Source organism: Cheilinus undulatus, linkage group 1 (assembly GCF_018320785.1).
Source record: "Cheilinus undulatus linkage group 1, ASM1832078v1, whole genome shotgun sequence".
NCBI classification, from domain to species: domain Eukaryota; kingdom Metazoa; phylum Chordata; class Actinopteri; order Labriformes; family Labridae; genus Cheilinus; species Cheilinus undulatus.
The window spans coordinates 51,155,398-51,161,397 of NC_054865.1; the positions used below are offsets into that span (position 1 = coordinate 51,155,398).

General features: G+C 40.2%; 1 protein-coding gene across 2 annotated transcripts in view; it reads right to left on the bottom strand.

Annotated features, from left to right (window-relative positions):
* myo9aa (myosin IXAa) overlaps window positions 1-5,769 on the bottom strand; it is a 200,145-nt gene extending 194,376 nt beyond the window's left edge. Inside the window, exons 1-3 of one of the 2 annotated variants that reach the window (XM_041792389.1) lie at window positions 5,711-5,769; window positions 3,318-3,392; window positions 2,785-2,896 (exon numbers count right to left, since the gene is read on the bottom strand). The gene's annotated coding sequence lies outside the window, so the exon portion shown is untranslated. Of the gene's footprint in view, window positions 1-2,784; window positions 2,897-3,317; window positions 3,393-3,790; window positions 4,060-5,710 lie in introns of those variants that run through there. The other variant, XM_041792353.1, reaches the window with a different exon arrangement.
* Between the last annotated feature and the right edge of the window lie 231 nt (window positions 5,770-6,000).

Here is a 6,000-nt window from a genome sequence, read left to right on the forward strand (position 1 = left end):
TGACAATATCAAGTTACATTTGGTGGTTAAATAACCACAAAGAAATATCATAATACCCATCAGTCTGTGTCTAATCTGGCTGACTGCCATGCATCATTCTTAAATCCACTCTTCTTGGCCAGTTTCCGCCCTCTGCTCTCCTTTCTCTGTCATCTTGAGCTCATCTGCATCCCACAGGCATATTTCACCCAGAGTAACCAGTCAGACGAGCCCTCAGCTTTACTATTGTTCTGATAAAAAGCCACAAAGCTGGGCCATTCTCCGCCCAGGCTGCATGCAGCATTAGTGGGACAAAAGCATATTAATTATACAGATTTGTTTTTAAATGACCAGTTTACTAAGTTTACTCCTTACAGGAGCTCCAAACTTGACTTCCTGTCTGCTGCCATCTCAGGGCTTGGTGCTCATAACCTTCAGGAGCGCACAGAAGTTTTTTGAGTTGTATTTTGAAGAGATTTTAACAGCAGCACCCTGTTATGTGCTGATAACCTAAATCTAAATCCTCCCAAAAATGCTGTACCTTGCTCCTTGGTATTTTGGCAAACGATAAACACAGCGCTCTGTGGCACAAAACAAAGCCTCTTAGTGTTGGTGATTGTTTTTCTGCTAGAAATAAACAGAAAGCTTACTGATAATCACAATCAGGAAGGCCATTCTTCACTTTCAGGAACTGTGACCAGGGGCAAAGACTATATTACACAGGCCCCCCCTTACCCGACTAGCCAAGCAACAAATGTTGCATAATTTTTACAAATATCTATGCATTTAGATGTATTTCTGAACCATAATTTCCCAATGTATGAGCAATATTTTTTATGGTTGAATTAAATTTACATGAATTATTTCACAGCACTGGACTACACCATTTGGACATTTCCAAGGGAAGCCCCCCAGTATCTTATTTCACTCTATTTGATACAAATTTCAGTCTGCTGACCAAGTCATCTCGTTGCTTTTGATTCAATAATGAAACTAATGACTAAGGATAAATAAATAAAAACTCACTGTTCATTGCAGGCTTCCCAAGCCTCCCCCCAATGTGGGCCAGGGTAATCAGTACCCTTTTCCCCCTGTGCTACACCCATGGCTGTGACTCTTAAGTGTGCATATGGATGCACAGATATTCAGTGAGAAAAAAACTACCTGTCATGTAAGTTTTACTCCTTCCACAGAGGCTCTTGTTGCTGAAACAGCCGCCTGAGTTCAAATCTGGCCTGTTGCTCTTTTCTAGCATTTCATTCCCCACGTTCTCCCTCTCCACAGTTTCTGACTCTATCCACTGTTGAGTCTCTAATAATGGCATAAAATGCCAAAAACAGAGCCTAAAATAAAATAAAGAATACACACGTAAGGATTTCTGTCTCATTGGTGAACCACTTAATGGTGTGTTGGTGATGGGATGTAATAAAACTTTGTCATTAAGTGCTAATTTTAACATCTAGAACTCATGTAGTCATAAATCCCATGCATAAGCAAAGTTAAAGAAGAGTCAAAGTAAAAACTATTTCATGTGACAACCCCTGCGCCATTGCTGTTTCCACATCCTGCCTCCGCTTAGTATCATTCTCACCTTCTTGTCTTCAGGCATTTGTCAACCAGACACCCTCAGATTTTTACACCTGACTCAGTCACCTGAACTCTTTCTCACTCCTCACTGACCCTGTCAGGATCTGTACCAGCTCTTTTCCCCAAGTCACTGTCAGGGTGTCAGTGCTGCTTTGTGTCTTTGCTTTTCAGGCTCTTTTTTCCTGAACACAAATCTGTGCCTTCCTAGAAGTACTTTAGGCTGTATTGGAAACTGCCTACTATACAGTGTCAAACACAGTATGTAGTATATACCACAGTCTGCATGAGGTATGAAGTGACATCCATTTGCATTTTGCTAGACCAAGTTTGGCAGGTTTCATTAATACAAGATCAAGATACATTCAACAACCCCTTACCCACCCTCTTTCAAAAATCCATCCATCCATTTTCTATACCGCTTATCCCATTCAGGGGTCGCGGGGGGGCTGGAGCCTATCTCAGCTGTCATTGGACGAGAGGCGGGGTACACCCTGGACTGGTCGCCAGTCAATCGCAGGGCACACTCACATTCACACCTATGGACAATTTAGAGTCACCAGTTAACCTAATGAGCATATTTTAAGTGGTGGGAGCAAGTCAGAGTTCACAGAGACAACCCATGCATGCACGGGGAGAGAATGCAAAACCCCAACTGAAAGGCACTGACCAGGAATCGAACCAGGAACCTTCTTGCTGTAAGGTAAAAGATACTCTCCAGATCACCAGATACTGTCTTTACTACTAATTTGCAATGATGATTACAACTATAAACTGTTTTTCATAAATACACAGTGCATACATATTTACATATATTATTTTTTGCCACTTTCGACAAAGTTTTGACATTTTTTAACCCACTTTTAACCAATTGCATGTTTAAATAAATTTTTTGCCAAATTTAATCACTTTTTTGCTACTTTTTTCCTATTTTACCCCATTTTTATCACTTTTTTGCAACATTTAACCAACTTCTGCCACTTTTTCACAATCTTTTTACCACTTTGAACATAGTTTTGCAATTTTTTCTAACAACTTTAACCCATTTTAGCATCATTTTGGTATTTTTAATTATTTTCCACTAAATTCGTCACAGTTTCCTCTACTTTATTTTCTGGCATCCTGACAAGTAATTAGGCTTCAGTTTATTTCCAGGCTCATTTTTTTAATTATAGCCATAAATGTACACAAACACAGTGCACCTTTAGTGAACTCACTCACCGCGATTCTTCCTGAATGTTGTGCCTAATTGATTTCAGGAGCAGCTGCCAAGGTTTCTCCTCCAGGATCTCCAGGTGGTTCATATTTATACGTCAGTTTGAGCCCCAAAGGCCTGCAATAAGTCCATACACAAATGTAGACATATACTTTAAAACACATACTCTTTCCATAACTCAGAACTGTCTCTGACTTCTTGTACATGACATCACGTCCTGTCTCAACACATCTGCAAACAACTACAACAGCCTGGCACCAAATCAGCTCCATTTACAGCTGCATGTGCGAGCTTTGATTAAAGCAAGCAACATCCCACCAAGAGGCCAAAAACAGACACAATAACATCCTGGACGGCACTGGTTCCAGGTGCAAGCTACACTGTGATAGGCCTCTGCTGAGGTGGAAATAGGTCATCATATCACAACATCCCATCAGAAATGCAAAGGGAAAGCAAGAATTAAATGCTTCACCACCATGTTATCATGTTAAAAAAGGCATGAGTAAAATGTTGAAGTGGCAGCCAGGTGTGTTCTCACCTCCATTGATCAGGTATGAAATTAACCGTTATTTAGGGCAGTCATTGCAGGAGTGCTTCCTTCGATGTGATGTCACTGCAGAAAAGAGGTGGGAAATTACAAATCTAAAATCAACCAAGCCGAGCATAAGAAAATGGAGGCTCCATTTTCATAACTTAAAGCTTCTCAATCCTTACTTTTATTGGCCAGCAAACGGGAAGTTTGATTTTTTTCAGCCTGATGCCGTAGCTAACATTGGCATAGCTCTCACCAATGAAAAACCTAAAGGTTTTATTTTTTACATCTAGACATGACTTTTTAGAAGTATATATACTTACCTTGTATACTAACCCTACCCATTTTACTATCACATCTGGCTAATACAATTATCTCGGCAGCTAATCAGTAATCCCCTAATTACACAGCAATGTTATTAAGATTGAACAAAAATGTCTTCCCATAAGCTTAAGAGATACGATAAAGCAGATTTATACCTTGGAAGAGCCTGCATTGCTGCATTTCCCTGGTGTAATGTTGTTAGCCTATCCAGGTGCTAGCAGCTATCTTAAAAGGAGATGAACAGCTGGTTACGAACAGCTAGCTTGTTGATATCAAATTACACTTAGCCTATAATTCCTGTTTCATTTATCCGTTTACTTTATGATACATTAGAGTGCATAACAAAACAGTGTTTCAACAGCTAGCTTAACCAGTAGTTCGCGGTTAACTTTATCAGTTATGAACAGCTAGCTTAACAAGCTCTCCCTTTTCCGCCAAAACCGTTGGAAAAGAAAACACTGAAAAGAAATCTCGCTTGCCATTGGTCAGTTTCTCCTGGGCAAAAATGAATTACCGTTGTGACCATAGGCTGTAGAAAGTATTGGACTAGTGATGTGCGGATCGATACTGAAATATCGATCCTTCCAATACCAGATATTTATGTTCTAGAATCGATTCTCATGTGAAAATATCGATATTTTAATAACTGTGGACAAATGTATAGTTTACCATTATCAGGAACACAGTGGAAAGTAAAAATACTATCACGAACTTGTTGTAATCATTCCCAGTTGATAGGAACTGCTTCTTCTTCCGCCTGTCGTCACAGGCGTAATACGGCTCTGTAAGAGCGTCACAGATTCACAGCGCGCTGCTACTCCCTAAAACGCAGTCACATGTGGACATTTCAGCTCTACAAACAGCAACGATGTGGGACGTGATGTGTGTGAGAAGACAGTTACGTGTTGTGGCAACACCACAAACCCCGTTAAACATCTGAGAATCTTAAAACAGAATATGATGAGAGAGAGCAGGAGAGGAGAGAGACAGGTGCTGCTAGGGCGAGACAGACGTCACTCTCGGAGTCCTTTAGTGCTGCGGGCAGACACTATCCAGGTACAGACAGAGAGAATAAGGAGCTGTTGCACTGCCCCTGGATTTTGGGAAAATGATTTACGTCTGTCTACTAGACTTAGGTTTTGTTTTAATGATCAAACAACGTGAGTTCCCTATATTCTTAAAGCTACAGAATCCTATTCTATTCAAATATTCATTAATAAATATGGTTATTAAATTAGTAATGAAATTAAGAAATGCCAAAATAAACAGCTGCATGAGTTCAGCTAGGAGTATAAATCTATGTCCCTGAGATCACCTCACATCCATTCGGTAGGCCCAGACATAGTCAGGTAAGGTTACCTGTAAAGTAAAACATTTAAAGTGGAATACATAGGCCAGGTCTTGCTAAAATATACATAATTCTTGCAATAAAACAGCCATTGTGGGCTTAAAAAACAAAGATACAACTGAAAAACATTTTAAAATAAGACAGATAATAACATTGTGTCTATAAAATAGTTGATATTTTCAGTCTCATTTCTTTTGACTGATGGTTAATGGAATATTTTAAAATGTAGGTAGTGACAAACTTATGCAGTTATCATGACATTTATTTTATTTTCATTAAATTATGTATTTTACTGGCAGTTTCAGTGAGTCACATAACTTTTCATGTAAGTGTATGAAAACTATTAATTCTTTAGTTTTAGTGTAGGCTGTTTTGAGAGTCTACATACATAGCTGAATCTAAATAAGATTAGGGGGGACTTCCGGCAAGATGGCGAACAGGGCACATGCAAAGTTTTGAGCTCCGTCCGTCGGCCCCACACTTTGTCACAAACCTCGTCTTACTTTAAAAAAGTAACCCCCTACCCATCACCGGCATCTTTACCAACGACCAGAAGAGTAATAAGACCAGTAAGGACGATGTTGACAGCAAACGAAAAAGACTTTCCCGCCCTGAGCGCTACCAACGCTAACGCGGGAAATTCCCTAGCACTCCATAGCTATGCCGCGACTACAGCCGCTAGCAAACCTAGCACTAGCAATGCTTCCAAGGCTTCAACTTCACCCACTTCCAAGGTGCATGGGGGATGAATCTATCCTTGCAAAGCAGATGGATCGTATGTTTCTGTGTTTCTCATTGACAAATCCATCCTGCAAAGCTCCCGTCTGAACCGTTTGGGCCAATCAGTGTGGAGGGGCAGTACTTTCAGGCGCGGTGGTGTCGTGACGTAAGCAAGCAGCAACAAGAGGCTGGTGCAATTATGGTGGAAGACATTAGTATGGATGCTGCTAAAGCGCCAGTTTTACCAGAACTTGATGGCATTTCTTTATAAAAGAAGAACAAAGAACAATACAGTTT